The following is a 13,193-nucleotide window of genomic DNA, read 5'->3' as shown; positions in this document are numbered from 1 at the left end:
GGTCTTTAATATTCATCTGTTATGCCGGTTCTTTTGGCTTAAGGACAAGGTTCGACCCTCGAACGCTCGTCTGAGCTGACGTCGAATACGGAAAATACGCACAGTCAAAAGACATTTCGAAATACAATATTCATATGCATATGAAAATGTTGTCATTGGAATCGCTTTGGATTTACTATAGGTTGAGCAAAACCTAAGTCGTCGAAGGTCGTCGCAGTGGAAAACCCTAGAAATTTCGATGCCTTTGACCCAGTTCTTCTACCTGGAATCGCTCAGGGCTTTGTTTTTTATTTTGTTATATGATGGTTTTTTTTTTGGCCCTAAGATGGTGGGTATGCATGGTGGGTGCCATGACAAAAAGCTATGATCCGGTTGTGTCCAGAAACAATTAACAAATATTTATGCAAATTGCAGCTGGTTAAACTTTTTGCTTTGTGAACAATTTATATACTGTTCTGCGGCCAATGAACTAATTTGCATCTGCTCAATTTCGATTCGACTCTGTTTAATCGCCATTAGAATACCGCAAAATACGAATGACCCGAGATCTGGGGATCTTTGGATCTTTCGATGTTTGGATCTTACGATCTTTTGCATCTCTGTGTTGTTAGGCAATTGTTCAGCTTTTGTCTCGATTTAGATTCCATTAAAGCTGAGATGGCACGAGCCAGAGGAGTAGATGGGGTAGCCAGCACACAGTACCCAAAACACAAAATATCCCATGCCCAATCTCCAATTCCCGATTCGATATGCAAAATGCCAAATGTGAAGATGCAAATATCAAGGCCAACACGCGCCAGAGAAACTCGATGAGTAACACAGCTAGGGAATATCGATCTCAATCTCGATCTCGATCCCTTTGCCCTGGAGGCAGGTAAAGATTTCAGATGGCCGGGATTGGGACACAGTGTAGCAGTGAGTAGTCATTGAACCCGACTACCGATCGTCGGCTGCAGCCTAGGACCCTTAGGCTACTAAAACACTATACTGCCTAGGAAATGAAACAGGCATAGGCAGGGGCACAGACACAGACACAGACACAGAAACCGAAACAGAAACAGAAAGAACAAGTCACTTGAGATGAGACAATGGCCCCGGGGGTCAATGACTCCAGAGCAGGACCTGTCCACATGCACATCGCAGGCGCAGCTATGGCTATGCTAAGGATTAGCGAAGCAGAGAAATGAAAAACGAGAACAGGAAAACTGTTTCAACGCTCTCATCTAAATGGCCTTGAGTGCGGTCATTGCGTTGCAGAAGTTTCCAGGAACTGCTGCCAAAAGGCTAATGACTGCTAGTCAGTCGCTAGTCGCTGCGAGCAGAACAGAAACAGGCAACTTGGAAACAGGCAACTTGGAAACAGGCAACTTGGAAACAGGCAACTTGCGAACAGAAACAGAAACAGGCAACTGGTAACAGATCCAGACTCCAATGGAACCCAATCGACTCTACACTCAAAAAACAAGATATCTTTGGGGAGATTTTGGGAACATGTTTCTTAATTTTGGGAATATACATTTAGGTAATAGAAGAACTCAGTAACTCGATTAAGACTTGGTCATATCAAGTGGACCAACACTATCTGGATAGAAACCTTTCCACAAATTGCTCCCTAAGCCAAAATGACATAATAAAATGTATTATAAATTCAAATGAAATAATTAAATTATTTTTTAAAAGGGGAAACAAACAAAACACAAAACATATTTGATATATATAATTGATATATACTACGAGATATAAAACATTGTGAGCTTGTAAACAATAATATTAAATGGTAATTATATTTACTAAGGAAAACATTACCTTTAAAATAAACCAAGGATAGAATGATTAAGTTATCCAATTTAAAGTAACATATTCCAGACCTTGTTTAGGTAATTATTCCCAAAGGGAACGAACATTTTCCTCAGTGTAGGCGTACAGTCACGAAGGGCCTTCAAGGATGCCGCTGGGCCACTCAGCTGGATGACTCACAGTCGAGGTATGCATCAAATCAGGAAATCTGTAGACGGGCCAAGACTTTGCTGGAATGTGAAGAGCTGGTTGCTGGACATTGTCCATTGGATATGCGAAAAGCGATGTGGGAAAGGGGCCAAAGGATAGTGGCGATTCCAGGAATTGCCGGTGATTCCCACGTGGCAACAGAGCTCATCTACGATTGTCATTAATTGTGGACCGACACGTCCGATTTGATAACGTGTTTTCGCCACACGCTCTCATATCTCTCGGTGCGATTTATGCACACTACCAGTAAATACCATATATATGGCATATAGTATAGTGAGTAACATGATTTCACATCGCGTATATGGTACATATAGTATACAGTATATAGTATGTGGGGAAACATTGAATTAATGCGCAAGTAAGGCCCGCCAGCGATTGCGAACGCAATTCTATCAACATATTCTAATGCGTATTATCTTGCAAGCACCCTATCTAAGGTATGTGGTATGTGGGAATTTAGAATGCGTCAATTTCTATGGCCGGGTGTATTTTCTGCTCTGCGATATTGAGTACTCTCTGCGGGAAGTAAGAGTATAGCATCTTCGATGTCGCTTTGCACCTTGGCTCGTGATGCAATATTTAGAATTGTTTTCTGATGCTGACGGCGATGCTTTAATGCGCGGCACGACCTTGGCAAACCGAACAAAGCACCATTCTATACTTAAACACAAAACGCAATAAATAACAAATTTGCCACTGCCAAAAAAAAAGGCACACACACACACACTCGGAATTAACTACCACAAGCGTATATTGAAATGGGATGGGTATGGGGATACTCGGTATCAAATGGAATCGAATCGAATCGAGTGGAGTGGAGTGGAGTGGAGTGGAGTGGAGTGGAGAGGAGTGGAATGGAAAGAGGTCTTGAATGAACGCATAAAGTTTTGCACGCCTTCAACATTCCCAAAATACGTGCAGTTCCACAGAACACAGAGACAAAGGCAAAAACAATCATCGATTGCTACTGATACTTTTGGCCAATTGTTTCCATGTGCGCTAATAGCATTTTCAATACGATTCACAACTGTCTAGTGTTTCGAATCAAATGAGGCAAACTAAATTTCGGTCTAAATATAGACAAATTTTATTATTTTATAACTTGCCATTCGTTTTGTTGTATCATTATTAAGGACTTGGAGGAAAGCTTTAATCTAATTGGTAAAGATAAATAAATAAAAGATTATTGAGTCACATATATACAATACAATGTGTTTCAATACAATAGGCTTATGCCTTATTATGGCTAATTAAAAATATATACTTGCATACAGAAAAATGTTAATACTGAACTATTAATTTGTCGAAATATTGTGAAAATAATGAACGCAAACATAAGCAGCTTATCGACCTGCAAAAAACAACATATGTTTGCATTCAACAGAGCAATATTTCCACTTAATGGGTCTTTTTTTATCACATTTCATTGAAGATTAATGTAGTTTGAAATGCGTGCGAAAGCCATTATGGCAAAACGTAGCCATTATTCCACACCCGAAACCAAACATCTAAGAATCCTGTTGGTTCACCTTGAACCCGGACCCATTGTTTATTGTATATGAGAATGGGATGACGATGACCCTTCGATGGAATTTGTAAGCAAGTGTAAACAATTTTTTGCCCACTTCTTCCCGAAAGTTCTGCGCAGAAGAATAAGGCCCATATAAATAGTCCTAATGGCTAATGACACTAAGCACCAAACACACCATTCCATAGTGGCGCGAAATATGCTAAGCAGCAGAAGCACCACCAGCACCACCAGCACCACCAGCACAACCATAACCAGCAGCACCTCATTATCGAGGTGCTCTTGAACTTGAAAAGCGATTCGAATTCCTGGTAACCAAAGCAACAGAATCATAAACAACAGCGAAGAATTAAAGAGAAAAATACAAATAAATACAGAAATAAATGCGAGACGCTCATGACAACGAAGACGAAGATGTCGCAGGCGTTCGATCTTCTGATCGGATCTGATCGGATCTCATCTGATCTGGACTTTGTGGAACGGGAATCGAGTGGAATATTATGAAATTCGCGACAATAACAAAAATAAATCAGTCCGTCTGATCGAATCGATTCGAATCGATTCGGATCGAATCGAATCGCTTTGCGCCTCATCTGCATATTCCTCGCACCCCTCGCTCTCACTGAACCCCCGCCCCCCAGTTCATCCTTGTGGCCTTGAGCATTCATTAGTTTCCATTCACCATCAGCACCATCCACACCATCAACACCATCAACACCATCAACACCACTATATCACGATGTCGCGAAGCCGGGCCAGAAGCAGAATCTAAAAACGCCGCCACTCGAGACGTCTTGAGAATTTCACGGCAATTGAGCGGACAAAAGATGTGAAGAGCTTCGTGCTGGTATGCGGTCAGGTGCGCCACCAAGCCGCGATTATACAATCGCCACAACTCACGTCGAATAATGCCAATTGCCACGAGATAAGAACTTAACTCGGCGAGATTACTTTCCCTTTGAAATAGCATTTTATTTAATTGCCAGAGTTCATATGATCATATTGTCACCAGATGGGATATGTGACTCCATTCTTAAAGATTTTAAATGTAAACACTTTATAAATTTAAATAATACAAATTTAAACTTTAAACCTTTATATAGCAATTATCATTTTACATGATTCTGTGGTGCATATAAGGAAATCTTCAGGCATATACATACATTCTTCAGGTTTTATGACATTTTTCGTAAATAAAACTCCTTCAGTTAAATCATTCATATAAACACATGAACAAATAATATCACGTTAAAATATTACCAAATACCACCAGATAAGAAATGTTTTTTCCTCTGATTGCGAAATACCATCTTACCATCTAATGAGATATAATTTTGAAGTCATTTTACCCAAGATATATTCCTTCATTAAAATTCCAGGAAGAAAGAATGATCCTATCAACGGAAAAAATACGATATTTTAAAACTATATATATCTATTCATCTCTACAGAGATTTATTATCATTAGGTATATCATACTTTATTAACAAACAAGTTAAAAGATAGGATACGATTCTGTGAAGATTATTTTCCCATTGGGGTATCGTTATATTAATTCTAGAGGTCTTGATTATCGAGTGAAATCGCAGCAAAAAAAATAATGTTAAGAAGGTATATATTTTTAAATGAATACCAGGGCTCATATTATCACCTTGTCACCAAAACAAATATGACTCTGCGGAAGTTCTTTACCCTCTGGGTATATCCTTTCAAGCAAACACTAGGCGTTTTATGACCACTTCCCAAGCTGTCACCCAAGTCAAACGAAATTGGACGCTCCTTCTGGATTTGATGGCCAAAACAAAACGAAGTTTTGCCCGTACTACACTGTAAATTGTTGTTTTACGTAAGCCAAGTCATTCATGCCGGGCGTGAAAGAACCCTAAAAAAAACGCACGATCATCAGAGTCCCCTCCTTTTTTTCCTTTTGCACTTTTGCAAAAGTCTGGTTTTTCATTTCCCTTTTTTTTTTGCTTTTTTTGTGTTTTTTTTTTTCGTTTTGTGAAACAAACTAGGAATATACGTGTGAAAATGCCTGCAATTCATTGAACCCGTCTGGGGCGGGAAACAAACTAAGCAACAACAAAAACACAAAAACTGTATGCGCTGCATTATGCAACTAAAACTTCTGGTGGTGGGGGTGGGACCCACTGCGTCGTCCACAATTCGCGGCCAAAAAAAAAATACAAAATACAAAATACAAATTAACAAAAACGAAAACAACCAAACAGTGCGGTCCGCTCGTAAATATGCACAGAATATGCGGTTCATTAAACTGTCAGCGGCGGCTGGCTTGTTGATCAGCTTTAAGGGCCCGGCTGAAACCGTAAACAAAACTGCGACATTTCGATCTGACGATGTGATGATCTGACGATCTGATGATCTGACAATCTGATGATCTGACAATCTGATGATCTGACAATCTGTAGATCTGGCAAGCCGGTGGTAGAAGGGCACGTTCGGAGGCTGTGGGGTACGGGTATACCATATATACATATATATGGTTGTTTCTAGACGTCATTCAACCTGTTGTTGACTCGTGGTCTCATGACTCGTGACTCATGAGGGCTGCCTGCCCACAGCCCTTGTATCTCCGCGTATCTGCGCATCTGTTAGAAGCAGACCCAGGGTCAAAATGAATAAATAAACATAAAGGTAGCCCCAAAGAAAGTGAAAATGCTGCTGGGAGAAAGGCCAGTCCATATATTTTGTCTTTAAACCCACTCAAAGCCTCAGCATTTCAAGATCAGACTTATTGGGGGAAACCTTCAAAGAAAGTAAGGGTGCTTGCAGATAATTTCAAGAACAACTGACATTTGCTGTATTTGGGCATGTTTATATACCTATATTTATTTTTTTTAAATCACATTTAAAATAAAAAACATATTAAAATAAACTATAATATTTGTACAAGTCAAAATATATATAAATATCAATAAACCAAAAATAAATAAATAAAAAATAAAACATTTAGAAATTAAGGAGTTTGTGTGATATGATTATGCAAAAATGTATTTAAATAAAAACATAATTTAAATAAATGATAGTATAAGAAGATAAAAGCATATTAACATATAGAAATTGAGGAGTATTTATGTGAATAGATTATACACAAATTTTATTTGTTATGGATATTATCCTGTTATCATGGCGTATGAAATAATCTTACCCCAAAGAAATTACTTTATTGAAAGTCCCAGATGTATTTGCTTTAAGAACCTAAAACTAATGTAAATATCAATAAACAAAAGCAAATAAATTAAATCAAATAAAATAATATAAGTAGATTAGGGTAAAATAACAAATTGTTTAGAAAATTAAGCAGTATTAATGTGATAAGATTGTAAAAAAGGTATCCTGATTTCATGGCATAAAAAAAATTTGAGTAAAGCTGAAAGAGTCCCAAAAAAAGTGCAAGATATACTGGACTTTCACTAGGTAATATAATTCTTTTACCTTCTTCGGGAACCTCTTTGGAACCAAAAAGTTTTGTTCATTAAAAGGGTTTGTGTGTTGACACTCAGAGCCCCCTGAAGAATGTTATCATGTTACTAAGGGCAAACCCTGGAAGATCCCCAGATGTGGGCCTGGGTGGCAATGACCTCTGCGAGGGGGAGGCCCTGCCGTAATTATTCAAACGGGTTGGCCGCGCATTCCCGCGCTCCGAGTCGAAAGACTCATTATAATTACCAAATGAACTGCTGCCGATTATATAATGACAAGCGATGCGCCACTCCATAAGACTTAGCCATAGCCATAGACATAGACATAGAGCTACTATAGTATGGGCACGGCCTTGAGCGCGGACGCTGACACCTCCAAACGGAGCCGGACCAGGCATCACCGGCCCGAGCTTGTGTTTTTGAGCATGAGCTTGAGCTGCGCCGGTGACCAGAGTTGGCAACACGTCAATGCCCAATCTCAGTCTCAATCTCAAGCGGTTTGTTTAGCATTCTTGCCGTGGTTCTGGCTATTGCGCCATAACGGGCTGACTATGGGCTATGGGCTATGGGCCATGGGTTTGGGTGGTGGCTAGGTCTATAGGTGGTGGTGTCTGGAGCTATGAACCCAGGGGTTCAAGCACCTTTGGGGTGGCTTAAATCCCCCATCCCCTTCTCACGCGTTTTATTTATTTATTCCGCAGAATCGAATCTGTAAGAAGCCGACGATTTGCGTAAATGGAACTGAACAAAAAACACACCCCGGCAAGATCATCAAAGGCAGCGAACGGATAATGACGGGGTGTTATAGTCCAATCGAATATATAATGCGAATTCATTTTTGGCCAAAACAAATGACATCCAATTTCCAATACCGCGCATTCCTGTTTCCCAGCCAAAACAAGGCATACCTGATTTCAAAGGCACCTGTGAATGGGCCTGCTCGTTCGTAGATTTCCGGACTGCGACCTGCCAAATGGTGATCATTCGGTGAGCCCGCCAAAAAAATATAGATGACTGAAAGGTGCTCTGGGTTTTTTGCCATATTCTTTGAATGGCGCTCGTATCCCCAACTCTACCCATTGATCATCCGCTTGGAAACCTCTCGTATTGGGTTGTAAAAAATACAACAAAAAAAAAACAGAAAAATTTAGCTATCCGTGGGGAGACCAAAACAGAACAGAAACCGCGTGGACGATCAATCGATGGTGGCCGAACGAACGGGTTACCGATCAATATCGACTGTTTACGTTTTGGTTCTGATTCTGATTCTGATTCTAATTCTCAGTCTGAGACTGAGTCTGATAGTTTTTGTCTGATTTTCGGCATTCAAGGTTACTCTTGTTTTCATGTCCATTGACCTATTTGGTTTTACAGGCATGCAAATGAGCTTTTGGCTTGTTTTTCTTGGTTGCTGGGTTGTGGGCTCTGGGAGTACGAACAAAAAAGGAGTAACTTCTTGAGGAAGAGAAGCGGCAAATGAGTCATAGTCTATAGTACTAGGATGACGCAGTTGCATTGTGGAGTTCTGGCAAAATAGGCCCTTAGTCACTGCGAAAAAGTGCTGGGCTCAGCGCAAAAGTGTCTGATTGCACTTGTCGTGGTCATGGGCAGTGTGAGTATTTTTAGCTTTTGAACTTGCAAACCTGTGTTTTCGGCACGTCCATTACGCATCAGTACTTGGACCCGTGCCACAAATTCTCACCTGCTGCAACATATACAGCACATATAGATGCAATCGGGCTGCTCCCAATAAGCTATCAGGTTCACGGCCATTATCTACCCATTGCTGAAAAACAACTTGGAAAGTGCGTCATATAGTTATATATATATATAATATATTTATACAGTTGCTGACATTCTTAGTGGCACAACAAAATCAGAGATTTAATTAAATATCCCTACACTGATCACAAAATGGAAAAGTACAAATAAATATCTCTCGATTGAACTCAAAATTTAATATTTCTTATTTAAGTTTAGAATAAAATTTTTATATTAAATAAAATGCATATTAAATTACCTAATTTATCTTTAAATTATTTGTGCTAAGCTGAAAAAAATTAGATTTAAGATTTAATAAATAACTAAAAACCGCTATAAAATAATATCAAGGAAAAATATTTAAATTGGGTACAAATTACTTGGATTTACTACGTTTTTATCCCAGTGTAGCCAAAGACTAATGGAGTGCCTGCTCTTGAGTTGGCCAAATAAATAAGTAACCAACGAGAATTTAGCCTTTTGTCCGGCTGAAAATGTCAAATCTGCAGATTGTTGTGTTTGCTTCTCGTAATCGGATTAAATCGACATGTGCACACAATGCCCACAATGCGCAGTCGGTGGCTGGCGATTTAATTTAATTTCTATTGCAGACATTTTACCAGTGCCCCCGGGAGCATCAACAGTGGACACACAAGGACCCGTTAATACTCGTTTAATTTGTGCTCCTGATGGCAAATGACGTGTGGCTTTAATTGACATTGCACTTTTATCAGCTCGAGAAAGGTTTGTCCATCAACATTACTCATACGCAATGGTGACCAGCGGTTAGCTGAGAATGCGGAGGTGTATGCGGGTATTGTGGTGTGGTGCGTTATGTGTAAAAATGAATTGCCAACTTTATCCCCACATTTATAAAATCTTTGCACTCTAATTTTCTGTTTTTGTAAAATGAATAGCCACTGTGTGTAGGTGTAAATCATACGCACTGTAGGCAAAATGTTAATTGTCTTACACAAAATCAACTAAAAGGGCGCCCTTCAACCAAAATCATTTATTATGCATTCTGTATTTAAATTGGCTGTACTTTCCTGGGCAAATATTGTTTAAGGGTTAAACAATGCAATTCCAAATGGTTCAATTGATTTTGGGCAGCTTTGTGTTGATTTTAAGGGCTTCTTGTTTTTCTTTATTAAGAATCTGGTAAGAAGGCTCAATGCCCTGATGTTCTCGAATGTTTTCTTACACCTTGGGCTTTACAAGAATTCAGCAGCGCTAAAGAAAACACTTGCCCATTACAAATTTAAAGACTTTAATATTGCAAATTAAGGAATCTGTTTGGTTTTGCTAATTTGTGTTTCTCAAGTAACTAATTGAAAGAAAATGGTCAACCAGTTAAGTTTACCTTATTAAGTAATATAGCAAAATTTAATAAATATTATCTTTTAAGATTTTATAAATGACTTCAGAAATTATGTTTAAGTTTTCATTGATCTGTGTAGTTAGACTATATGAGAGGATAAGACATTTGTGGGACTTAGAAGTAAGTCATAAATAGTAAAATAAGGACCACAGTCATATGATAGAATGCTTTGTGCAGCTTTTGCAAAAAATTTGGAAAATAAAAAAATGTTGATCTGTCAATGCCAATAGAGTGAACATTTTATAAAGTGTTCAGCAAGGTATGACATTCCAACTTTTGACTTTTTCTTCCCCAATCTTTTGATACAAAACCCAAAACCCAACAAGAAAAACTCTTAAGAAACGTATTTTTCTTTTACATATCTCCAAAAACCACAAAAAAGAAAGACTTTAAAAATATGGTTCAGAATCCTGGGATCTAATGGTTAAATGTTAGAATGCCATACAACAAGTTAAAACATATACAAATAATTATATATAAAACCAGACTACGATATTGTGTACAATAAGTAATAGGTTTGCTAAGTCTTACTTTTACAAAACTGACAACTTACAGCATTCTTTTTTAACAGAACTTAGCAATGCACTAACATACATATCAGGCCCTATAAGGTATATGATTTCAATATGGACTTGGTACTTGTTATACGTAGCTGTTTGGTGTTCTACAGGTTCTGATCTTGGGTGCACTTTGTCATTGGTTGCGCCAGTTGGCCACCAGGGGCGCTGTGGCTGGGATTCTTGGCCTGAAATCGGTTTCCCCATCTGTTTCGATTCGATCGCTGCTCTACTCTTTTTTTTGGACCTTTACGCAATGGGCCACACCTGGCAGGTAGCTGGGCATCTGGCCGAATACTTGTAGGCCAACTTCATGTAGGCTTACAAAACTTTCACCGAATTTTTCAAGTGACAAGCACTCGGAATTCATGAATCAAAGACGACAAATAATGGGTAGTACCTACGTATATATAGTATGACAAAAAAAAAAAGAAGCCGTCGACAATTTCGCTCGTCCGAAGGTCAGATGTACGCTGTCGCGAAACTTCTCCCAAAAAAAATGAAATAAACCAAAGCGATACTCGCGCAGCGTTTCGAAATTTAGCCAGATAAACAGCATAATTAATATACAATTCGAAACCCGTTTCAACTGGGATCCGTTAAGTAAACGGCTCAGCTCAATTCAGCTCGGCTCGGCTCGAAACCGCCCGCCCGCCGACAATTGTATAATTTTGGGGCAAAAAGGGAGTGTGATGTGTGTGTTGTGTGCATTGCGCAAATCCGCCTCCATGTGGTATTTGCACTCGCCTTCACCGTTAACAAGAAAATGAAATCGAAAAAAAGGCCACAATCGAAATCTGGTCAAGGTCGGTCTGGCTTCGTGCAGCCCTACCATGCAGTGCGACCCACCAAAACATCAGACACTAGACACCAGACACCAAACACCAGACACCAGACCCCTAATATCAAATACCAGACAGCTAAGCTCAAAGCTCAGCGACTCAATTAACTTCAGTTCGATATTGTGGTCGTCTTTGGCGATTAGTGTCTGCATGGAGCACCTATGGACGAGTCGAAGGCCAAGTGCCCTACCCCTATCCCTATCCCATGAAATGGCCAAATCCTGGACCCATCTGCAGTTCCATCGTGAGCTCATTCCCCTCTAACACTTATAAAAAATCATATGGCAAGCCAACATAGAACAATTTGTACTTGACAATTGTTCAAAATTTGGTTGCTCAATTCGTTTGTCTATTGAATAGTATTATACAATTTAAATCGTAATAAACCTATTTTATTTTTGTTCATGCTTTTGTCATTGTTTTTTTGGCTGAGCCTTTTTGTTGGTTTCTTTTTGTGGGCCATTGAATAGTATACACAATTAAAATCGAAACAATCCTATTAACTTTGTTTCATGTTTTTACCAAATCCTCGAATTCTTAAACGGCTCAGTGGTAAGTAACCTGTGGGTCGCTTTTGTAGCAATTTTTTGTTTTTTACCTATATAAAATGTTTATTTTAAGTCGCAATGTTTTTCATGGCAGCTTACTATTTTTTTTACATTTGCATTTTTTTGTTTACAATGCACACATTGTAATCATTGCATGCAATGACCTGGCACGGGATGGATTTTCGGAAATGTCGAAATTCAATCTACACCCATGCCCTCGACACTCACTATATAGTACATATCGTTGGGGATTGCGATTTGCTTGCATAAGCACATTCACATCCACATCCACATCCATGCGGAGCTCTTTGGCTTCATATGCTCATGATTTCATTTGGGTTTTGTATTTCGGGCCGGCACGTGTGTCGCCGCAGTGCTACTTTGCTGGGTTGACCAATAGGCTATGGGATATGCAAAGCTGGAGGGATGGCACTGCCTACCCAAAAAAAAGGACAAATTTACACGGCCATAATTATGAGAAACGGCAGTTGAAGTCAGAGCTTAAAAGGATTTTTTAAAATTACTTATGTACAATGTAGAGTGACTTACGTGAGGCTCGAATTATTCCAGCAGCCAAAATGTAGTTGAAATTTGGTCAATAATAGTGGCATTAAAAGAAAGAAAGGAAACAAATGATTAAAAAACTGTGCTCGATTTATTTATTTATAGTTGTAAGCTAGTATAACATTGTGGTTTAATTATGATTTATTTCATTTTAAAGCTGTACTAAAAAATATGTCTTATTTCAATAAGGTTCCATAGCTTGACCTATTAAAACCTTATTTAAATGTACATTTTTATTTACTTCGAATTGTGGACAAATAGCCGAAAGGCCAACTTAAATTATTAAATAAAAGAAGCATTGGTGGGTCATACTGTCAATATGTTGATTCGTTTAATAAATCGGTTTATGTTGGGCACGTAGTTCCAGGATAAATTCGCTTTCCACTGGAGACATTCATTTCACAAACTGAAGACATCAATAAAATATTCCACAGTCGGTATTTCCATGCCTAGCAAAGGGAAATGGAGCGTAGTCATCTGCAATTTACAGCCCCATCAGTGGCCCCCCAGTCCCCTCCTGGCATTTGGCTAAACAATAAATACTTTATAAATTGACCTA

Source organism: Drosophila gunungcola, unplaced genomic scaffold (assembly GCF_025200985.1).
Source record: "Drosophila gunungcola strain Sukarami unplaced genomic scaffold, Dgunungcola_SK_2 000066F, whole genome shotgun sequence".
NCBI classification, from domain to species: Eukaryota; Metazoa; Arthropoda; class Insecta; order Diptera; family Drosophilidae; genus Drosophila; species Drosophila gunungcola.
The sequence above is the reverse complement of the archived record's forward strand: the minus strand, read 5'-3'. Positions refer to the sequence as shown.